The sequence below is a fragment of the Lissotriton vulgaris genome, chromosome 2_1 (genome assembly GCF_964263255.1).
Source record: "Lissotriton vulgaris chromosome 2_1, aLisVul1.2, whole genome shotgun sequence".
Lineage (NCBI taxonomy): Eukaryota > Metazoa > Chordata > Amphibia > Caudata > Salamandridae > Lissotriton > Lissotriton vulgaris.
In genome coordinates, this window is record NC_141687.1 from 235,984,764 (window position 1) to 236,010,583 (window position 25,820).

Sequence of the window (25,820 nt, forward strand, 5' to 3'; positions counted from 1 at the left end):
ATGAAAATTTTAAATAGTACCACTAAACAATATTTTCAGGAGAATTCCGGATCGGTGGACTCACACATCATCTTTTTTTTTTTTTTTTTTTTTTTTAATCCTCATTTGCCTGGACCCTCCTCTTATTCAGCCTCCAACTGCCATGCGCGTGTTGACTTAAGGTGCAAGTTTACCCCTGCTCCTGAAAACGCGATTTATGAGAATCGGCAGGAGATGGCCCGAAGAGAAAGCGGGTAATGACTCCAAACTTAGTGTTTAACCAGTTGAACTAGCCTTGAGACCAAATGAGGGGGGCCTAGTTCTTGGAGTTCTAAGGCATAATCATTGGACCGGGGGAAAAAAAAAAAACCCTGGTTACTGTCTCCACTGAACCAAAAAATTCCAAAAAGCCCGGTTGCGTGGGCCACCTGATCTCAACAAGTCTATTTTAGAGGTTGCATAGAGAGATGATAACCAGTTTGCATGTGTTGGTGTCGAGTTTTCTATCCAGACCTTGCATATTTCCCTTCTTGCAAGCAGTATTGCATAAAACAGAAATGTCCTTGCATGACCCTTAATGCTATTATCCCATCCAAATATAATCAAGGGGAGTGAAATAGAAATCGAGATATTGAGGATAGAGTCCAAAGTCACTTTTACCTCATTCCAGAACTGTAGTATGTTTGGACAATCTTTAAACATGTGAATGTCCGAAGCTGCGATGCAGTTACATTTATTGCATTTCTTCCCTGGGATGAATTTAGACAGTTTTAGAGGTGTAAAATAAGCTCGGTGTATCGTAAAAAAATGGTTACGCCTAAGCCATGCAGGTTTAACACATTTATATAGCAGGGTGCAGGATTTCTGCCAGAATTCGATACTCTGGGCTCCAAGTTCTGTACCCCATAGTTGTTCCGGGTGGATGAATTCTCCATCTATCTCTTCTAACAGGCTCCAGTACCACTGCGAGACTTCTTTGCCTCCTCCTGATCTAGCTACCAATTTCTCTTCAGTGATACTGCACTTCCCAAGAGTTACTCCAGACCTGACCAGTGCTTTGAACCAACTGTCTAATTGTAAGAACTTAAACCACGAAAACTCTGAACCCAGTTGATCCCGTAATTCCTCCCAGGGCCTCAAGGATTCGCCTACCAATAAATCTCCCCATGTTAATATTCCTCCTAGTCTCAATGAGTTTGCAAGCCTGTCTTCTAGACAAAGCGGCAACCCTGGAGAGTCCCAAATGGGTGCAGAGTTAGAGTAATATGGTAAGCCTAGTTTCCTCCTTATATGTGACCATGACTTCGCTTGGGACATAAGAATTTTTAATTTTACTTTTTTGAAATATTTCTGATCGCCATATTTAAACATGAATCCATTAGTTGGTAACCCAGCACCAATCAGCATGGCGTTAAACATGAGACCAATAGAGGTATTAGATGGATTTTTTAGGAGCATTCTTGAGTGAGACAGTTGGAATGCCCACGCATAATATTGCAAATCGGGCAAAGACAGGCCCCCCTTTTCCCTCCTCCTTCTCAATTTCTTCCATGCCACTCTTGCCGATTTATAACACCAAACAAAGGAATTGAGCTCTCTCTGACATTTCTCCAAGGCTGCGTTATCGAATGCAAGGGGGATGGAGTTAAAAATAAAAGAAAATTTGGGAAGGATGGACATCTTCATCAGACTTATTCTACCAAGGATAGTCAGTGGGAGATTGGACCAAGATTTTAATAATTTCTTGCTTTCATTAGACACTCTCTCGAGGTTAACTTGAGCGATTTTGCTGACATCTTGCACTATCCGAATACCCAGGTATCTCATTGAGTTGGTTGTTTTTAGCCGTAAATCAGGGATGTTCCAAGCCATGATGTCGGTTTTGCTTGGGCTAATCTCATAGCCCGAGATCCGGCCAAACTCTTCAGCTCTCCTTATTACCTCTGGAAATGTAATCTCCGGATCTGAGGTAAAAACTAGGATGTCGTCTGCATACAGAGCTACCCGCTTTTCCCACCCCCCAAATCTGAAGGATGGAATAAGTTCATCTCTTCTTAGGACTTCTGCAAATGGTTCAATATACAGATTGAAGAGGAGGGGGGAAAGCGGGCAGCCCTGTCTAGTGCCTCTCGACATCCCAAATGATTCAGATAGTGTTCCATTTATTAGGAGCCGTGCAGATGGTGAGTTGTACATGAGTTCTATAGTGCGGCCAAATTTCTCCCCAAAGTTAAACTTCCTCAGTACATCATTGAGGTAGGGCCAATTTACCCTATCGAAGGCTTTAGCCGCATCTAGGGTGAGTGTTGCCAGCGGAAGGGAGAAGGATGAGGCGATGTCAATTGCCCCCACAAGGTCGTACGTTAGATCGGAAAGCTGGCGACCTTTGATGAAGCCCTTCTGGTCCTGGTGTATAATTTCACCCACTACTGATCCCACTCTGGCTGCTAAAATGGAAGCAAAAATCTTGTAGTCACTGTTCAGTAGTGATATTGGGCGGTATGACCCGCATAAAGTTGGGTCTTTGCCAGGTTTGGGAATCAATACTATGGTGGCCTCGCTCCACGATCGAGGGGGGTCGTGACCTTCCCTCAAAATATCATTGAAGAGGGCCGTTAAAGTGGGGACAATTGCATCGGCCAAGGTACGGTACAGTTCTCCAGGAAGTTCGTCAGGACCTGTAGCTTTGCCATGTTTAAGTGACAAGATGACCTTCCTTACTTCTATTTCGGAGATATCCATCTCAATCCCCGCGCGTTGTGCGAGTGAAAGGGATGGTAAAGCGATCTGATTTAACCATGTATCTCTTGCCTGTTGGTTGTCAAGGATATCTTCCCTGTAAATCTCCTCAAAGAATTCCCTGAAGACTCTACTTATTTCTTGATTTGCTGTCCTGAGTTCGTTTTCACCTTCAACCCTAATTCCTCTTATATGGCTTTTAGCTTGATCAGCCTTGACCTTCCAAGCCAAGATCTTACCCGCTGTTTCCCCAAATTCAAAGTTTGAGATTTTACTCGCCTCCCATCTCTTTGTTACTCTCTCTTGTAAAATGTTTTCTAGCTGATTCCTCAGATCGGAGATGTTCTTTTGATCTTGAAGCGACCCAATTGAGCCCCCGAGTCTCTGCTCAATTATTTCTAGTTCTTGTTCAAGATTGTGAATTTTTGATATATAAGTTTTCCTCAGATAGGAGGCTCTGTTTGTAATACAACCTCTCAAATATGCTTTTAGAGCCTCCCAAACCGTATCGAGAGAGGCTGAGCCGAGGTTGATATCCAAGAACATGCTAATTTTGTTTTTTAAGTATGTCACTTCCTCCTGCTCTAGTAAAATAGTACGGTCAAATGACCAAGAGGAATGTTTAATTTGATCATGAAGTTTTAGCGTAAATGAGAGAGCTGAATGATCCGATAGGTGGGAGGGTATATACTTGATACTAGGAATAGAATTTTGGAGGCAGTAACTGAACAAGGCGAAGTCAATTCTTGAGGTATGTTTATACTTTAAGTTCCTATAGGATATACCTTGTTTGTTACCCGCTTTTTCTCTCCATAGATCTGCCAAGCCTATTTGTTCCATAATCCCTACGAGAGACTGTCTAGCTTTAGAGGGGGTATGACTTCTATATCCGCTGTGGTGAGTGGATTGATCTAGTCTTGGATTCAGTATAACATTAAAATCCCCTGTCCATATTATAGGTTCCGTAGTGGTCATTAAGTTGTTCCTGACTATTTCTAAGAAAGACGGATCATCTATATTGGGGCCATAATATCCGACTAGGTTACACACCCACCCATTGATGGACAGCTTAACTAGAAGCCATCTTCCACTGTTGTCCTTGTTACAGTTGAGGATCTGCACCTTTGCTGTTTTTTTGCAGATTAAAAGGATTCCTCTTATATTAGCGTTATGGTCAGTACTGATGAATTTGTCAATCCACTTTTGTTTTTTTAGTATTGAATTGGCCTCACTTTTTAAAAGATGTGATTCTTGGATTATAATGATCTGCGCTGGGGAGTCCCGCAAGTATTGTAAAATACGTTCTTTTCTCCCTTGCACACGCAGACCATTAACATTCCAAGATAAGAACTGAACTGAGGTCATCTTTCTACATCCTCCCTAGTATATTCTTCCCTCCCGCTCACTTTGATGTTATTCCCTTTATTAGCCTTATTTGTCTTATCAGTGGCAATTGAGTGGATTAAAGGAAAAACCTGAATTTGAGGGCCAGACTCCTGAGGATAGTTTTGCATTTTTGTGTTCCCCCCCCCCCCCCAGCTCCCGACCCCCCCTCCCCCCCCCTTGGAGAACCCACCCATACTTACTCCGACCAGATGTATGGCCGGCTTCGCACCAAGCTGTGCCTTCTCCTCCCACACCACGGAGTGCTCTTCTTAAAGAAAAAAGACTAACAAGTGCCCTGTGCATTAACCTGTGTAGGGTCTTACATATATTTTCTTCCCCCTTTAGTAATCTTTGATTATTTATTTATTTATTTATATGATTATTTTCTTTACTCCCATACCCTTTTTTTTTTTCCTTCTTTTTATTTTATTTATTTATTTGTTTATTTGTTTATTAGGGTTTTTTTTTTCCAAATCTTTTCCTAGAACTTTTCCTAAAGCCCTATAGAGCGCCCCCTAATACTGTGCCCACTTCAAACTACATTCTCAACAATGATACATCGAGTCAAGTAAGAATGAGGTAAACAGGGGAAATATAGAGAAGAATATGGTTTCAGCGGAGAGCATGGCGGCCGCAGGCTAGTGCGGCGCGCGCGTCAGACGCCGAGCTCTGCAACACGGAGCAGCCCTTCATCACTCTGACCTGCTACCCTGTCGAGGTCTGCTACACGGGAATATGCCTTTTTGAAATGCTGTCAGAGCTTTGTCCTGCATCTTCTCATACCCGGATCGTAACCTAAAGTTGCCGATCGATTGCTGTGGTGGTTCCTTCCTTGGATGTGTCACGGATGTGTCACGCCTCGCTACCTCCTTCCGGCAGCTCTCCCGGCAGCTCTTCGCCCCTTCGGGGCCCGTGGCACAGAGCAGCCGTGGAGCTTCGACGGGGCCGTTCTGCGCGGGGTCAGCTGCGAGGTAGGTTGGGCTGTGCTGGTTCTGGGGGAGCGGAGATTCAGTTGCTGCAGAAGCAGGCTGGATCCAAGTCCACCGACCGTAGCGGACGTGAGCAGGAGGGCAGGACCGGGGAATCAATTACTCTCGGAGAAGGGACTCGGGAGGCTTCTGTGTGCTTGGAGGGCCCTGCGTGCAAGAGGGGTGTGAAGGTTAAGGAAATCTCTCGTGGAAGGACAGACACTATAAGTTTTAAACGTGTAACTAAAAACTTGAAAGTGATACAAAGGGTTGGTAAGGAAACACTACAACTCCCAGAGTCCCCTGTTTCTGGGAAAGTGGCAGCAATTGAGCCCTCTACCGAAACTTGTGCAACAAGCGAGCCCTCTACTTCCACCTGTACAACCTCAATAAGGGGAAAGTCAAGCCAGAATCTTAAGCCTAAGTCTAAACCTAAAGGGAAAAGAAGCAAAAAAAGTAGTAAAATCGTTCTCCAAGAGGGATGCAAGGCTCTGAATCCAACTTGTAGTGCTGGGAGAGTAACCCCTTCTTTGCGCTCTTTTTTCAAGGTACTGCCCCAAGTATTAGACTTGATACCAGTAAACAACCTGGACGAGAGCATCAGAATAGATACCCCTCCTGTCAGTTTGATTACTACCAACATTAACTCGGACACTTTTGACCCTACCAGAGCTCCTGATATTTCTGCCCCAGCCCCTGCCCCAGTATCTGACATGGCTGACCCACTGCCTCCACCTCCACTGAGCGAAATAGCAAACGCCCCGGAAAATGATGGTGAAGTGCAATCTTCGACTCACACTGGTCTTTCACATAATCTAGTGGCTAGTGACAAAGAAGAAGAAGGAGACATCCTCAAGGGCGCTACTAACACCGAGTCCGCATTGGTGGCCCTGGCAGCCTCAATCGCATCAATGAGAGAAGAGATTCGTAATGACTTTCTAGTCTCCAAGACAAATCAGAACGACATTCGGACATCTTGCGAAGCGCTGGAGAGAAAAGTAGATGGCTTGGGGGAGAGAACAGAAGCTTTGGAGAGCTCGATTGGAGAAATGAAAGCAAACCTAGATGCAGCCGAATCAAAAATCCAAAAATTACGGAGGGAAGGGGACACGATGAAAGATAGAGTGGAATCGCTAGAGAACTATTCACGCAGAAATAACTTGCGCCTTCTTAAGATCCCGGAGGGAAAGGAAGGCGGAGACCTTAAAGGCTTTATAGTTAAACTATTGAAGGAAGCCTTAGACCTCGAAGAGTCAGCAGAGGAGTTGGATAAAGACATACAGAGAATTCACTGCGACCCGTTCCGATTAAACTCTGGCAGGACGAAGCCTAGGAAAATCCTTATAAACTTCTTGACATATGCCCTGAAAGAGAAAATTCTCAACGCTGCCCTTAGACTTAAAACCACAAAAGGCCCTGATTTCCCTTTCGAAATCCGCTCCGATCTATCCAAGACTACGCTTGATAGGCAGTGGGAGCTGGGCCAGAAGATGGATAAATTCAGAGCAGCTGGTGCAATGGTCCAGATGAGGTTCCCGGCTTTCTTGCGCATTATGTATAACAATAAGATGCACAATGTCAGATCACCTTATGAGGCAGATGAACTCCTGGAATACATTTGTAATCACTCTCAGGGTAAACTTTAAGTGAGCAGAATCATTAACTATATTCTTCTCGACTCACACATCATCTTGTGGGAGGCTTACAAAATGGTCTTACGCGGACAGGCCATATCCTCCGTTGCAGACCACAAGCGAATGCAGCGGCAGGAACTTAACACTTTAGAGGAGGCACTTCAAACTGCAGTTCGGGAGCAGGAGACTCACCCGTCCCTTGGAGCTGCCCAGGCTGTCTGGCTACGGCGCACCGAGTGGATGGCATGTCAGAAGGAAATGGTGCAAAATACGATTCAGGCCACTCGACATAGGGTTTATGAGCTGGGGGACAAGGCCGGAAAGATGCTGGCATGGCTGGACAAGAAAGAGAAAGCGGGTAGAGTCATAGCGATCCGGATCCGATGGGAACCATCTATTAAATGTATCCGGTGGTCACCGACGTGGGAAGATCATATATCTCTATACGAGGACGACATCCTTCTTTATCTCACCTCCCCCAAAAAATCGATTCTTGAGCTTCTTAATGTTTGTGAAAAATTTGGGAGAGTGTCGGGATATAGGATTAATTGGACTAAATCGGTACTCTTTGTTCTTGCAGGCCACCCGCCGTTGCTCCCGGCGAGCTGCCCCTTAAGCTATATGTTGCGGCGTTTAAATGTTTGTGTATTTACGCTTCGACAGACCCGGACGAATTCTACGCCCTAAATTTGAAACCCCCCCAGACTGATTTAAACGGGATGTAAAGGTATGGCGCTCCCTCCCGCTCACTCTCCTGGGAAAAGCTGCGCTGTTCAAAATGATGACGCTTCCCCGCTTCCTCTACATTTTCGAAAACACGCCGTTCCCGGTCCTGCCCTCCTACTTCACAGCGATCTCATCTGCGGTCTCGGCCTTGCTGTGGGACGGTAAACTGGCACGGATCGCACAATGCAAACTGGTGAAAGATTGGTATGATGGAGGCATAGCGGTCCCTAATATTGAACTGTACTACTGGGCGGCCCACCTCAAAAACAAATCAACTATTGGTTACATGCCCCACAGACTGAACCCGCTTATTCAGCAGATAGGCAATACTTGGAGCCCAGAGATCTGTTGAGAAACTTATATAGCCGAAGTGTTCCGACTGACCTAGTGGGACCGACACGACACACGATTCAACTCTGGTACAAGGCACACAGACACCTTCAGTGCGCTAATACAATCACGCAAATGACGCCATTGTGGGATTCATACAGACTACGTTTCCTTCGCAACAGTAAGGGGTTCCAGGCTTGGGACAACATAGGAATATCGGTTGTGGGAGACCTTTGGAAAAAGCGCAAGGTAGTGGACATTGCGTTTCTACAAACCAAATATGAGATGGCACGGTCTGAACACTACAGGTACATACAAATCCGTCATGCACTGCAGACAGCCATCCCTGCAGAGTCAGTCTTACCAGAATCCTCTCCTCTTGAGGACAGGCTACTAACAGACCACATGCCCCGTAGAGCAACATCTTTCACGTATCGAAAGCTGGTCAACAAGCTCCCGGACAGGTTAGTTCAGTTGTGGTTGTGTTGGTCGAGGGACGTGGGCGGCTTTGATGACTCAGTATGGCAGGAGGCAATCTCCTCGCCGCGGGAAACAGCGATCCCCTCTAGGCTTAAACTGGTGCAGTTGAAAATATTGCACCGCACGTATTTCACCAGAACAGTCCTGCATACGATAGGGAGGGCCTCTCATGAGTCTCCGTGGGTGCGGAGAGAGAGGAACATTCTATCACACCATTTGGGATCGTGGTCGAGTAGCTATGTTCTGGGCTGCTGTGATGCGTACCATCTCCCAAACCATGAATGTTTCCCTGCTGCCTGATCCCCGGCGTTGCCTGTTAAATGTGTGGGACGCAACGGATTTGACTCTTCGATAGCAGGATTGGGCCATGCTGGGGATGATGGTTGCAAAGCGAAACATTGCTAGACTATGGGGCGCTGAGGCATCGCCTAAGCTGAGGGAGTGTTGTAGAAACATGGATGTAGCGATGGTTGCCGAGAAGGCGGTGGGTGCCCCAGGAAATGGGGGCAGATATGGGGGGCGTGGAATGGGTTCAGAAGGGATATCTGTGAACCGCCCCAGATTGACTCGGACGAGGACTTCTCAGACTAAGAGTCCCAGTCCCATGATCGAGTACTACATGGTGGGTTTTTAGTCCATTCCGAAATTTAGCCACTACTCTATAAATGATATACCGATGGGGACTCAACTGTACTTGCACTACGAATATTCAGAATACTGCATATATTGTTGCTTATGTCGTCTTCTGTGTCTGATGCACTGTTAACAAGTTCAATTTAAAAAAAAAAAAAATTAAAAGAAAGACCCATGCAGAGTTATCATCCTATTGTGAATTGTGTACCTGCATTGATATAAACCGCCGCCGTGCCCTCGGGATGTCGGCTCCTGGGCTGTGTTATCCTGATATCACGGAGTACAGATGAATAAGTTGCGGCCGGACCAAGGGGTTGTAGGCCAGGCGCTGTGTATAAGGTTAAAGGTACAATAAAGGTCTTTTGAAAAAAAAAAAAAGTGCAGTCAACCCCTCAACCTTCTCTTGAAGGAACTTAAGTTCATCCTTTACTATATCTGTTCTAGATAGGTCACTTGCACCGTCTTGGCCCGAGTTGGTGAGTTAGCGCTGGTAAGCCTTAACAAGGTAGCCTTGAGCTCTACAAAAACTATGTAGAACAAAATGTCATTAAAAGGGGAGGGGGCCCCATGGCCCCCATTACTGAGCCTTAAAAAGGCCATGGGGACCCCATTCCCAAAGGCTGTGATGGTCATTAAAAGGGAGGGGGGCTGAAGAGTCTCCCTTCCTGAGCCTTTAAAGGCCCCAGGAACTCCATTACCCAGGGCGGGTAAGTCACTGTGTCCTGGGCTACCCCCGATACACAGTATTATCCTTGCCCACACCAGCTTGGGCAGGGAAACATCCTGCCTGGAAGGATCATTTTTAAATTACCTACCAGATAGCAGCAAACATGCAAGTCTGCTCCTGCCCAAAAGGAGATTTAAATGCTCCCAATGGCTGGAAGCAAACTTCTGTTTTGTTTCCAAGCCCATGCTCATGTAGGCAGGGTAACAGAACTCATAATACTCCCACCCAGAGGTAGCAAGGATTGATAGCTGCTTCATCTGGGCAGGAGCAGTACTGGATTATGCACTGTGTGGGGAGTCGGCTGGGGCCAACGGGGCCCTGCGGATCCCCCCAAAGGCCCTAACATGGTATTTTTGGGTGCCCCATGACAGAACGGACTCGCAACGGATGCACAGCAGACGCGCGCAGCGGGCACGCCACCGGCGTGCCGAAGGCGCACCAAAGGCAAGCCCTTCTGCGCCCGTCCGCTGTGTGTCCGTTACGTGTCCGTTCTGTCATGGGGCACCCAGGGGCGCCCGTCCGCCCCTGGCCCGTTTACAATGTATGTGTGTGTGTGTGTATATATATATATATATATATATATATGCACTAAACTCCAGAACGCCACCTCTAATCCCAACTCGGATCAGCGAAGCAAAAGCAGGAGATGGACCACCAGATCGAATTACAGGTTCTTTATTTCAGTCTCAGCTGGTTGAAAGAGCAAGGCGCGTTTCGGGCCAAACAAGCCCTTGTTCACATGCACTGACTGAATGTAACTTTTTTGTTTTTATAGTGCTGGTAACCCGCCGACGTCCAGCCTCTCAGCTGGTCATGTGACCATAGAAATGAACAACATACTGTGCACTTAAAATAATGTGTGCAAATACGCAATTTTAGGCTCAAGCAATGGACCTCTCTTGAGACGTACAAATACTGGAATACATTACATGTTCCATCAACAAAAAGTTGGCTCTCACTGGATACATCCGTGAATGTACATATGAGACATCAAATTTCTGTATAATACATGGTGACAGCACAATGTTGTATTGACACAGAGAAACCAAAGCATAGACAGGCGGGTTACTCTTACAGTGCTACTAATAGTGACAAATAGTCGATGCCTGAAGTGCAAAAAAGCAGTTGTAAACCGTGCAAATATTGGGAAAAAGTGCTAAAGTGTTTGATAAAACAACCTGCATAAGAATGAATAAATAATGCTATTTAGACACACAAGATAAAACTTTGTTTTGTCAATTAAAACACATTTTTTTAAAACAATTCATACTATTTTGGAAGTTCATCATATATACAAGTGATTAAAACACCCTGTGTATAAAAAGTGCTAAGAAGAGGATAGAAAAAAACTGGATATTTAGGTCTATATACATAGGGAAGCTGAGGAACTGATGTGTAAAAACCAATGGCTAACAGTAATAAATATATATATATATTTTAATTTATATTAAATGTTTTAAATGATTGTTTTTTAATGTACTCTTTAAAAAACATACATATAATACATAGACATTGATATATTTAAATAAACATAATAAATATGATAGCCCAAGTGCAAAACATTAAACTAAATAAATTGCCAAATCAATTTAATATAAAATGTAAAAATATTCAAAATATTACAAAATATTACAAAAATAAAAAACAAACCTATATATAAAAAAATAATATAAAATGAAACAAACAAACAAATAATACTAATATATATGAACAATTGTAAAAATAATTATTAATCACACACTTTTCACACCCCAGTCTGTGTAACATGAGGGAAAGAATTAAACTTCAGAAGAGTAAAATTTACTATTCCCACTTCAGTTTGTGAAACATTTGAAAAGAATAGGACTTTGGAGGAATAAAATGTAGTATTCCCACTCCAATCTGTGCAACAGTAGAGAACACATTGGACTTTGAAGGGGTTAAATTTACGATTCCTACTCCTGTCTGTGCAACAGTAGGGAAAGCGTTGGAATTAAAAGGAGTAAAATGTACTATTCCCCTCCCCCAGTCTGTGCAACAGTAGGAAAACTGTTGGACATCGGAGGGGTTAAATCTACTATTCCCATTCCAGTCTCTGCAACATTAGGGAAAGCGTTAGACTTTGGAGAGGTAACATTTACTATTTCCACTCCAGTCTGTGCAACAGCAGGGAAAGCGCAGTACTTTGGAGAGGTAAAATGTACTATGCCAACTCCAGTCTGTGCAATAGTAGGGAAAGCCTAAAGGGGTTCAATTTACTATTCCCACTCCAGTGTGTGCAACAGTAGGGAAAGTGTTGGACTTCAGAGAGGTAAAATGTACTTTTCTAACTCGTCTGTGCAACAGTAGGGGATGGGTTAGACTTAAGAGGGGTTACATTTTCTGTGCCCACTCCAGTCTGTGCAACAGTAGGGAAAGTGTTAAACTTCAAAGGAGTTATCTTTACCATTCCCTCTCCAGTCTGTGCAACATTAGGGAAAGTGTTGGACTTTGGAGGAGTAAAAGTTAGTATTTCAACTCCAGTCTGTACAACAGGGAAAATGTTGGATTTCGGAAGGGTTAAACTCAGGTGCGGCTGGTGACATTTTAAAGTGGTGGGCGTAAATGCCTGTCTTGGATGCCATGATGAATGAGCCTAATTCTTACAGTTCTGGCAGCCAAATAAAGACCATAGCAACAGGAACAGCAACCCACTAAACTAACTTAACACAAACAAATCAGAGGGGCGCGATCAGGTGATTACGTCACCATGTTGCATGTCAGAACAATGCATGTGGGCTGTAGGTCTGTGAGCGATGCGTTTCAATTGACACACTGTGTGATCTTGGAGGAATTCACTCTGATCTGCTCGGGTTTGCGTTACTCGGTTTTGAAACGGACGTTGTTGGGAGTGCAGTCCCAAAGGTGGCCGCTACACACGATAACAAGGGGTAACATAACAAGAAGTGGTGAAATATTGCAGCAAAGCTGAGCGGAATGTCACAGCTCGGGCGCCAATGACCCGAGTCCTGGATAAATAAACAGCGCAGACTTTATTATCAGCGTTTGTTTCTCAACCACGGCAAATGCTGTATTTCAGGCGTCCTCCCCCGAGCTGAGGCTTCGATACAAGGGCAGATTGATGGCCATTGCCCCAGATACACATATTTCTCACACCATGTCCCTGTTTGTCTCTGCCACTGCATGTCCAGACTGCAGTCGCGGCTCGCGTGGGGGGGGGGGGGTCTGACGTCATGCTGACTGACATGATTGTCAGTCAGTTCTCCCTCGGCGGCGTCTCTGAACTTAAGTAAACTGAATCAGTTTACTTAATTTCAGAAACACCGAGGCCGAGGGAGCTGCAGGCGGGGGCGGCTACACCCCCACGCCCCAAAGGACGCACCGTGCCTGGTTAAACTGACTATTTCCCCTCGAGTCTGTGCAACAGTAGGAAAGTATTGGACTTCAGAAAGGTAAAATCTACTATTCCAACTCAACATCTGTGCAACAGTAGGGAAGGCATTGGACTTCAAATGGGTTTAATTTACTATTCCCACTGCAGTCTATGCAACGTTAGGGAAAGTTTGGAATCCAGAAGGACAATATTTACTATTTACACTCCAGTCTGTGCAGCAACAGGGAAAGTACTTCACTTCAAACATAGTACATATTTTAATAACCCTATTAGTTGACCAGAAATAGAAAACTCTTAATATGTAAATTTTATGTATATATATATATATATATATATATATATATATATATATATATATATATATATATATATATATATTACCTACTGGCAGTCGCCAGTAGGTAGTTATAGTTAGGACCTAGCTACCATAGGAAATCCCAAACATTCTATTGGGAATAACTTTGGCGCCGGTTGAGGAATTTGCGTGTAATTTTCCCAAATTTTGGCCAGCTCCGCTCCGCTCCTTTCCTGAAAGTTTCGGGGGATTCGTCAAGTGGGGGCTGAGAAAAAAGGGGGGTCCCAAAACGTGTTTTCCCCATGCAATTTTCCATAGGACGTTCTGACACGGCTACAGCTTGAACCGCTGAATGGAATTACGCCAAACTTTGCAAAATTGTAGGGACTGGTACGCAGATGCGCCTTTGCTATATTTGGTGAAATTTGCTCCAGTGGTTTTTACGAAAATTAACTTCAAAAACACATATATATCTACACATACCGGGGAGCTCACTTGGCGCGCTATAGGAGTGCGCGAGCGGAAAGCTGATTGGCTGTCGGATGTCTGTTAACATTCTAAACAGTCCGGAGAGTCCGCCAACTTGTGTATCGGTAGAATCGAGACACAAGAGGTGAAAATAAAAAGGGGGAAATGTGTAAAAGGGGGCAAGGTACACACCCCGTGACCCCCTATGTTTTTTGAGGTTGGCCTAGAAGGACCCTGAAGGGCAAAAACACTTTTTTTCTTTCCAATTTTCGCGGGGTAAGCGCTGGGTGTGTTCCCATGTACGCTCTCCGGTACGCGCACCCTGAGCGCACCACAGGGTAAAACAGTGAAAGAAAATAGTTTTAAATAAGAATTTGGATTGCTTAGAGGTAGGGTAGCTCGAGAAAAAGCTGTTGTGTTATGTGGGTGATTTAAGTACCTACAAGTAGGTACCGATGCAGAGTCTAAAATTCAAGAGAAAAACTCTGTTCTCCCCATCTGAGAAATGTACATCGTCTCCTCTGTAGATATCTTGCATGTTGTAATGCAAGTTATTGTGGTATATTGAAGTCATACCATAGTCTCTCAGGAAAGCAGAAACAGATCCTTTTGGGACCTCCTGAGAAGGTCTAGGGGGTGAGGGGCACTCTACCCTGCTCCCTTTTCAAATTTTGTAGTATTACATTTCACTCTCTTCTGAAACTACACAAAATGGCGGCAATAGGGTGCATCAGAGACAGACAGTGAGAGAAAGGAGGCAGGAGATGAAGAAGAGATGTCAAATATACATTGGTAAAAATACAGTGGGAGAAGGGAAGTAAATATGAGTAAACTTACTATGTAACATAAAAATGTTGCACTCTATACTATAAGTATTAAATTATACTACAATCACTTCGCTTTTACCTCATAAATTAGAAATAAAAATGAATAATATGTCAACTAATTTTTAATTTGTAATTAATAATTTATTGTTCAGATTTTTCATAATTTAATAGAACTTGTAGCATGTCCTCATCTGGAATTTCATCTAAACTCATATAATTAATGTCCTCATGAAAAGTGTTCATTGATGTTTTTTGGAATTCTATTTTATCCAAACATTCAATTGATTCTTTGTCTAGAGATTGATCCAAAAAATCTTTTAAGTCATCTCCTCCTTTTGATAAAATGGTGCTTTCAATATCCATGACATTTTCATTTTCAAGATATGTTCTTGAAATTTCAAAAGAAATTTCCTTGCTCTCCTCCATTTTAATTTCAAATTTCTTGCTGTAAATTGCAGAAAAAAGTAAACACTTTCATTTATCGTTTTTATAAATACATAATATAAAAGTAGCTTAATCAAGTATTTAGTTCTTTAAAATTAATTGGTAGTGTATAGTATGAGGCAGGAACTAGAAATATAAAGCACTGCATGTGATTAAGTCTTTCTTAATCCATAATTATAACAGAATGACTGTAAATAGTGTGTTTTCCCCATGCAGTTTTCCATAGGACATTTTAGACACAGCTACAGCCGTACTGCTAAATGGAATTACCTCAAAGTTGGCAAAATGGTAGGGACTGGTACGTAGTAGGGCCTTTTCCATATTTGTTTAAAATTGCTCCAGTGGTTTTTACGAAAATTAACTTCAAAAACACATATATATATCTATAGGCGTGCTCCGAGCGCTCACCGGTACGCGTACCGGGGAGCGCACCCGGCGGGCTACGGGAGTGCGAGAGCGGAAAGGTGATTGGCTGTTGTATGTCTGTCAACATTCTAAACAGTCCGGAGAGTCCGCCATATTGTGTCTCGGTAAAATCGAGACACCTAAGGTGATAATAAAAAGGGGGAAATGATTAAAAGGGGGCAGGGTAGACACCCCCTGACCCCCTAGGTTTTCTGAGGGGGCCTAGAAGGACCCTGAAGGGCAAAAAAACTATTTTTTTTAAAAAAATGTTCGCGGGGTAAGCGCTGGGTGCGTTCTCCGGTGCGCTCTCCGGTACGCGCACCCTGAGCGCACCACGGGGAAAAACAGTGTAAAAAAAATAGAGTAAAAAAATAATTTAGAGTGCTTAGAGGTAAGTTAGCTCTGAAAAGAGCTGTTGTGTTATGTGGGTGTTTTTTGTACCTACAAGTAGGTACCAATTAAGCATGGGTGGAAAATCCGTTCCGCTCGTGGATTTTGCGGATTTTCAGTAAATTCGCAATCCGCGAACTCTCGCGAATTTACCGAAAATCCGCAAATTCGCACGCAGCGGATTTTTTTGCTTGGTGATACAATATTGCGGCGTGCGGCGTTCACTTACCGTCATTCAGCGTTTGCCGAGTTGTTTTTCTCGATATTTTGCGAGTGCTGCGCCATTTTGGATCTTGCTGCAGGATCCCGCGGGAGTTTGGCGACGCATCGCGAGAGTTCGCAATTGCGAACATGTAGATGCGGCGGGCAGCAACAATCTTGCACTCGCGAAATTACAAAATTTGCAATTCTGCACAATAAATCCACCAACAAGCAGCATAAACCTTCTGAAAATGATGATTTTTATCAGAATAACTCCTCAGGTTGACATTTGCCTGCACTTTTTTTTTGCAAGGAGTCCATTTTGTGGGGGGGCGGGGGTGGGAGGAAGGAAGTGCCCCACAGAAAAACAAGTTTTGCAAAACTGAAAGCACTCAGCAGGTGCAAAAGTTCAAACTCATCATTAGTAACCATTCCCTGTAGTGCTTCCTGAGGGGCCCCTCCAGAGTTCAGTTGCCTACTTGCAACTATTCATGGGGGGGGGTGGAAGGAAGGAAGTGCCCCACAGAAAAACACGTTTTGCAAAACTGAAAGCACTCAGCAGGTGCAAAAGTTCAAACTCATCATTAGTAGCCATTCCCTGTAGTGCTTCCTGAGGGGCCCCTCCAGAGTTCAGTTGCCTACTTGCAACTATTCTATGACCCTGCTCTGACCCTCACAGCAGGCTCATAGAATAGCTACAAGTAGGCCACAAAGGTCCTGTGAAAAAAAATTGCACTGTAACAGAAAGCAAATTACAGATAAGGAAGCAGGTGCCAGACAGGAAGTTTAAATTCAGTGACACATTAATCAACCCCAAATTAATTCATGTCAGTTGAAGCAGGGCAGGGCAGGTGTGCTTGCTTTTCCACCCCATAATCTACAGTGATGAACCAGAAATTAATTCAGGTCAGTTGAAGCAGGGCAGGTGTGCTTGCTTTCCCCCCCCATAATCTACAGTGATGAATCAGAGGGTGTCAGTGATGTACCAGAGGGTGGCATGGGTGAACCAGAGGATGGCAGTGGTGAAACAGAGGGTGCTGTGAACCTGTGATGATGAACCAGACGTAGAAACAACAAAGTCGCGACCGTTGCGAGCCGACAAGTAAGTTCGCAATTGCGAACTGGTACAAAACCCTCGCGAACGGGCAGAAACCCTTGCTAACACACAACAACAAAAAAATCCGCAAATTCACGAGAGCTCGCGGATTTTGCGGATTGCGAATTCGCAAATACGCAAATTCGCGAACGCCAGATTCGCAAAATTCGCCCATGCTTAGTACCAATGCAGAGTCTCAAATTGAGGTCAGGGTGTGGTAGATGCATAAAGGATTTTACCAATGGTATCAATTGGTGACTTCTCAATCCTCTTTGTCCAATCCACACAATGTCCACATTTGGTAAATCAAGGTTGCGGAAATAGCGCTCTTGCTGCACTCTCTTGTGAGCTTACCGGTGAGCGCTCCAAGACAAAATGATAAAAAAAAAAACGACATGAAAAATACATTGGAAAAAAATGTATAGTTAAAAAAACAGCTAATAAAAAAAATCAATTTAAAAATCGACATACAAAGGAATTAGCTTTTAAAAAACCTTTGAAATTCACTGAAAAAACCATAGGTTTCACAATCGTTATAGTTAGGAATTAGCATTTAAAAAACCTTTGAAATTCACTGAAAAAAACATAGGTTTCACATTTGTTATAGTTGTTATAGTTAAGAATTAGCATTTAAAAAACCTTTGAAATTCACTGAAAAAACCATAGGTTTCACACCAGTTATAGTTAGCTGAACATTTTACTCATACAAAACCATTGAATTTCCCACGTTATAGTTAGTTGGACTCACTATAACTCGCGCGCCCGCAATCCACTGCTGATGATGTCACATATTACATCATTTATGACATGGTCAGTCACATCACTGATGACATCACGATTCACTGATGACATCACTGATGACATCACTGATAACATCATCCATGTGATAATATAATGCACCTCCTCACACTCTAATCTAACCTTTGGTACATCCAGTGTTGAATACAGACTACCATTCCTGAAACCATTGACACACCAATACTAGTTACTACATACACACTCACTGATTCCTAAGTCTACACACACATCCACTCATTCACCCATACAATCACTCATACATACAGTCACTCATCAATACAACACAATCATATGCACTCATACACCTATACAGACACTGACACACTGCCACTCATCCATGGAGATACTCACAAACCTAGTCAGTCATGCAAAGAATCAATCACACTCCCATTTCCTCATCAATACAGTTATACACATATAACCTTACTTATTCAAACATGTACTAACACATACTTACTCTCTTTTACAATCACTGATACAAGTACACATTGATCCATGCAGTCACTTACGCAATCACAGACTCTCATGTATAGTCATTGATATATGCCAACTCTCACATGCACTGTGTTTTACATATGTACTTACTTGGACATGTAGCACTGAGATATCCATTCACTCACCAACACATCCATGCACACAGTAAACTGCCCATACAGCTGTTTCCACATGCACTCTTGAACTCATACACCAAGTGAATCAACTTCTCACACATCTATGCACAGAGTCACACACCTCCCAGCCACTCCCACACACACTCAACCTCACATACAAATACTTGACCAACTAATCAATAACCCATATAGCCACTGATATAGCTACTGATCAACACATGCAGCAGCTTACACAACAACAGACATAATGATGCACACATTCAGACAGTTTAGTCACTAACCCATGCATTCAGTAAGACACATTTAATCACTCACTCATACAGTCAGTCACGCACCTTCTAAATCCTTCATCCAGACACTTATACATCCACTCATTTTTCAATATGTAAAACATATTTAAACTTTACAGAAACACACAGACACTGGATGATGTCATCAGCGATGTCATCAGTGATGTAATTTAAGATGTCATCAGTGATGTCATCTGTGATGTCACTGATCATGTCATGAATGATGTAATATGTGACATCATCAGCAGCGCGAGTTATAGTGAGTCCAAGTAACTATAACTTGGGAATTTCAATGGTTTTGTATGAGTAAAATGTTCAGCTAACTATAACTGGTGTGAAACCTATTGTTTTTTCAGTGAATATATATATATATATATATATATATATATATATATATATTATATATATATATATATATATATATATATATATATATATATATATATATATATATATATATATATATATATATATATATAGCCAGTAGGTATATATAGTTAGGATTATTTCTCTATGGAACTTTTGAAAATTCTATGTCTAATAACTTTGGCGTTTGTGGACGGAATCGGCACATTTTGTTTCTGAGCAGCCCCTGAAAATTTGGGGGGGGGGGTTCGTCAAGGGGGGGCCGAGAAAAAAGGGGAGTCCCAAAACGCGTTTTTCCCATGTTAATTTCCATAGGGCGTTTGGCCTCACTTTTAGCTCGAACGGCTGAATGGATTTGCACGAAACTTGGCAAAATTATAGGGACTGTTAGTCCGATGTGTCTTTGCTGGGTCTCAATATATGTGCTCCAGTGGATTTTGAGAAATTAACGTTTTAAAAAACAGATATATCTGTGACAGCGTCCCAGATAGCGCTCCAGATCGCGTACTTTTCGCGTAACGGAGCTTTGCATAGCGAAGCTGATTGGCTCTCCGGTGTCTGTCAACATTCTAAACAGTCCGGTGCGGCCGCCATTTTGTCTGTCGGTAGGATCGAGAGACAAGAGGAGGAGAAAAACGAAGGGGGAATTTAATGAAAGGGGGCTAGGTAGACCCCTATTGACCCCCTAGGAATGATGTTGGGGTTATTAAAGGGTCCCGTGGGGCAAATAAAAAAAAAATTATTTTTCGCGGTAGAAGCGCTTCTCGGTTCGCAAACTGGTAGCGAAACGTGAATTCGCCATTTTGTGTTTCGATTTCATTAAATTACTAGGTATAAGGGGGTACGGGAGACGTATCCTGACCCCTTTTGTTTTCTGAGGGTGGCTGAGGAGGCTCATATATGTTAATACATGTCTTCCAGCGGCTGTGCGTGAGCATTTTTTTTTTTTGCTGCGTGACGTCTGTTAACGTTCGATTCGATGGAAATCAGGAAGTGTTGACCGCCATTTTGTCACTGCGAGTAAATATTTTATTTGTTATAAATAAATCATTATTGATAAACATTGTCTGCGCCATCTTGCCTTTTTTGCAATGCCACACTTTTGTCGAGCACAGCAGCCATTTTAGATGCCTTGACCAGACCCACTGTCTGCACCCTCGCAAGCATCTCCCCCACGCACTGGTCACTCCCGCTCTCTTTCTCATGTATGGGCTAGAAACCTCCTCCCATCTGCGCTGTTCTTCTCTGAGAATCACACCCTGTGCCCGCCCGACACCTGCCTTTCACCCTATTCACTACCGCACCCTCTGACACTCCTCTTCCTCTGTGTCCGATTGTCCAGGCCCGTCCCAGGCTATCACCTAGCCCTGCAGATGTAGTTTATGGCCTCAACTGTAAAGAATCACCCCTCTTCAAAGAAGTTACAGTAGATCAAGGCCCCCACCCGATGAGATCCGTCACACTACACGCGTTCCTGCAATCTGATAACCATCCTGTATTGTGATTGGAGAGGGGATTCTCACTGTGAGGGTGTGTGGGACCGAGCCTGAAGCGGAAGATTCCAGGGATGCCTTTTTGTACATCAAAGTCTTCACAATTATGTGTCACATTAAAAATATATAGCACTCACAAAAAAGTAGAAGGAAAATAACACTTTAATAACTTATAAATATATACATCGCAACAAAAACAGTAAACACCTTAAAACATTTTTTAATAAAACAGAAGCGACAATGGTCAGTAGCGGTCTGTTGTGCGAATAGTCCCAAGGCAGCATATTTACCTAGAGTGGTGCTGTGTAGGACATTCTGAATGGAAATTAACCAGAACTATAACCATCTACTTCCAATAATATAACTTTTATGCCCAAATTACGCAAATATTTAGCTAATCTGCTAAAGGGGGGAGTCGCCATTTCTTTACAATAGTCAATAATGAAAAATCAACATCAATAGGGTTGTCCATATTCCCGATGCAGCACTATAGTGCAACATACACAGCACCTGGGGTGTCAAGAGTGAACAGGTCCTAGCTGCTTAACCAATGACTGACAAATGCTATATTAAACACTTACTATGTATAATACTTGCGTTCACAATAGTTTTACTTTACAAAACAGAACAAAAGATGTCCCCTGTAAGTAAACCCATATTAGCTGTTTCAGTTATTGAACATCCTAAGGTTTTATGACATGGGGAACAGTAGTGATATCCTGGGCGGGTGATGGAACTGGGTTTGTTAATGGAAAAACATCTACAGAGAAAACTATTGGTAAATTATACTTCTCCGGAAATTTAAAACTCACAAATGTTTCATTTGTGTAATCGTTTTATGAACATGTACATTAAAAAACTAAAAGAAATGCCAAGAACGTCTCATGTGAAAGTGAATTTTATCTGGCAATTTTTTTCTTTTCCTTCTCATGAAAAGAAAGTTAAAGCCAGGTTCGTTACCTGCCTCATCTGCAAAAAAAAAACTCTCGAGAGGGACCGAAAAAAAATATTGCTATGGCAATCATACCATGCATCGGCACATGGAGAGGTGGCACCCTTTTAATTATTCTAAAGCACAACTTCGAGATTTGGGGGATAACCCCCGACCGGCAAAAACATCCACCAATGACTTAGCAATAAGTGAGTCAGAGGCAAGGGAAACGGTCCCAAATCTGCAAAAGAACTTTGGGAAGATGAGATTGACTTGTGTAGCATGTGGAAAATTAATTTCATGCGGAGAGATCAGTATTGCTTCAATAAATACAGTAATCAATGATGCATTAGAACTTAATATCAATTCATTTTCCGAACGTGTAATCAGTACCTGTCCCATGTCAATTCATTGTTCGAACGTATAATCAATACCCATCCCGGATCAATTCATTGTCCGAACATATAATCAGTAAAAAGTGCGACAAGTGCGACAAAATCATATCGATAATTCATTGTGAGCAAGTACCAAAAGTGTCGACAATTCTAACCTTCAATAAATACAGTAATCAATGATGCATTAGAACTTAATATCACTTCATTGTCCGAATGTGTAATCAGTACAAGTCCCATGTCAATTTATTGTTCGAACGTATAATCAATACCCATCCCGGATCAATTCATTGTCCGAACATATAATCAGTCTTATCCCATATCAATTCATGTGCTAAAAACTGCATACATATCTCATGATATCAAGGCTGAGCAATCGGGGCACAATAGTTTCATTTGTACCGGCGCCATTTTGGGTGAGGTCAGGAAGGTCCAAGTATAGTCAAAATGTCTCCACCAACTCGTGGTTGGACCGGGACCTCTTTCGGCAGTCTAAAAGTTTTCGTTGAAGGGTAGTAGAGGGGACTGGCGACATGAACCATCAGTCAAAGAGGGGTGGGAGGCAAAAATCTCTCCTACCGGGTCATACTGGTGTCCCACCGGAACTGATCAAGTTGGTAGTCTTGCAGGATTTTGGTGATTTCAAGACTGAGGCCGGCGCCGGCATGAGCGCGCCGACGTCCCCCGGCTACGTCGTGGTCGTTCCGTGGGTGATCATGGCAGTCATTCCCCATCGGGGGTCGGGGGCCCCCGTGGCTCTTATAGAATCTTCAAAGTTGAGGAGAACGTTTCTGGATGCAGGACTCGTTTTCTAGTTGAACTCAGAAGCGCCGTTGCACTGCAACAGTGGACGAGACCCCCGCTGGGTGAGCGGAGCATCATTGCCTCGCAATAGTGGACGAGACCTTTTGTCGGGTGAGTGCAGCGTCGCTGCATCGCAAGAGTGGAGGAACCCTTTTGTTGGGTGAGTGGAACGTCGCTGCATCGCAAGAGTGGACGAACCCTTTTGTTGGGCGAGTGGAGCGTCGCTGTATCGCAAGAGTGGACGAACCCTTTTGTTGGGTGAGTGGAGCGTTGGGGGTGCAGCTGAGGGGCCCCCACCTGGGGGGGGGTGGGAGAGGCTCGTTCGCGCCACCTCTCCCTCCCAGCGCACCCCACGCCGACACCTGGCGTTGATATCCATGATGTCCGGACCAGGCGATAAGAGGGGGGGGGGTCGGAGGCAGAGGCAAGACATCCTCCCCCCGTGGCCTGCAGGGCGCCGCTTCAGGCCCGAACGGGGAGCTCATATCAAGCCGGGGCCAGACCAGGAGATACGAGGGGGGGGGGTCGGTGGCATATGCAAGACATCCCCCCCCGTTGTCGCAGTCATTATCTAAGAAAGAAGAAGAATCCCGTCGGCCTCGGCTCCTCTCCTGGCCCACCTTATGGGATGACCTCCCTGGCCGACAGCTGCCAGCAGGACTCGCCCTACACGTGCCGAAGGCCTCGTCTTCCGGATGGGCGTAGCCGCGAACCTGTTGCACTTCGGGAGTTTCCGGAATGGGGGTAGGTATCTGCTGATTTGTATTTATTTCATGTTACCGTTATTGGGAGTGGCGGGCGGTGGGACAGACATGCTTGGAGCAGTGGGGGGGGTGGCGGAGCCTAGCTACCTTGTGGCTGCCGTAACGTCAAGCTTGGCTTCTTTCACCATTTTCATGTTTCTTATTTCTAGCGAAGTCAAAAACTCATCAGAGGCCTACTGATTTTGTTCGATTTCTTTCCTTTCCTTTTCAAGTGTGTTTCATGCTAAAGTTTCTGTTTAACAGGATACAGGGATTACTTCGTATTTTACATATGTCTTCTTTATTAGGGGTTCTCTCCAGTTGAGTCAGATGATGTACCTCTAATAAATGGTCCGGGTGGAAGTAGTTTCTCAATCAGTGGGGAGTGACAGATTACAACGGGCGACAAAGGTCCGCATTACCCACCCTTCACTACTTGCAAAGACTAGACAGAATATTTCTATTCCACGTTATTTGCAAACAGAGAGTACCTCGAAAGAACTACTCCTTGAACAATAAATTTCCAGCCAATCAATCAGTCAGGCATGACGGATTACAACGGGGGACAAAAGTCCGCATTACCTATCCTTTACTATCTGCAAAGGGAGACAGAATATTTCTATTCTTCTCTGTTTGTAGACAGGGAATATCTCAAACAGCAATAATCGATAAAAAAAATAGTAGGATTATAACACTTTAATAACTTATAAATATATACATCGCAACAAAAACAGTAAACACCTTAAAACATTTTTTATTAAAACAGAAGCAATAATGACAACTAACAGTAGTGATATCCTGGGCGGGTGATGGAACTGGGATTGTTAATGGAAAAAGATCTACAGAGAAAACTATTGGTGAATTATACTTCTCCGGAAATTTAAAACTCACAAATGTTTTATTTGTGTAATCGTTTCAGGTCAAACGGATTGTGGGACAATGTTCACAATGGAAGAGTCACCAAAAGGCATTTGGATCGATGTTGCAGCAGGCTGCCATGTATATAGTTATTTAATAAAACGTTTTACCCTGTTACTTTGCTGGTGTGTTGTATATATTTATAATATTTGCATAGGGTTTGTCGTTATTTTGGGTGGGGTGGGGTGGGCGGCGGAGTCGAGCTGTCTTGCAGCCATCATGGTGTGGAGCTAAGTTCATCTCACTAGTTTCGTATTTCTCATGAGGGGTTGTTCTTAATGTTTCTATTTTAGCGAGGTCAAAAACAGATCCCATTAGTGGCCTACTGATTTTGCTCGATTCCTTTTGTTTTTTTAAACTATTTTTCACTATCTGCAAAGACTAAACAGAGTATTGCGACTCTGTGCTTGTTTGTAAATACAGAATGAACCAAAGAGAACCAATTCTAAAACAGTAAATGCTTGGATAGCAATCAATCAAATAGAGAGAGAAGCAGGCACGACGGATTACAACGGGGGCAAAGGCCTGCGTTAACTACCCTTCACTATCTGCAAAGAGAGAGTACTGCTAAGAGAAAAGAGGGGGGGGGGGAGGGGGGGCAGCGTTCAAAGCACATCAGCGTGCATAAACACGAAAATGTTTTTACCTATCATGTACTTGACATTTGACAGCATTTGATATTTGGTATTAAAAAACCATTGAAATTCACAGAAAAAACCATAGGTTTTAGGCCATATATAGTTAGGGATTTGCATTTACAAAACCTTATTTTACTCGCATAAAACCATTGAAATTCGCATATATAGTTAGATGCGCTAACTATATATCGCGCACCCGAAATCCACTGCTGATGATGTCACATATTACATCATTCATGACATGGTCAGTGACATCACTGATGACATCACTGATGACAACTCAAATGACATCACTGATAACATCACTGATGACATCAATCATGTGATAATACGATCAACCTCTTCAGACTCTAATATAACCTTAGATACACTCAGAGTAAACAGACACTCACAGACTGTCACTCATCCATGGAGTTACTCACACACCTAGTCAGGCATGCACTGAATCAATCACACCTCCATATCCTCAACTATACAGTTATACACACCTTACTTATTCAAACATATACTAACACATATTTACTCTTTTATACAATCCCTGATACAAGTTCACAATGATCCATACAGCCACTCACACATTCACTGGCTCTTATACACAGTAATTTATATATGTGAACTTTCACATGTACTGTGTTTTACATATGTACTTACTTTGACATGTAGCACTGAGATATCCATTCACTCACCAATACACTCGTACACAGTCAACCACCCATACAGCTGTTTCCACAGTTT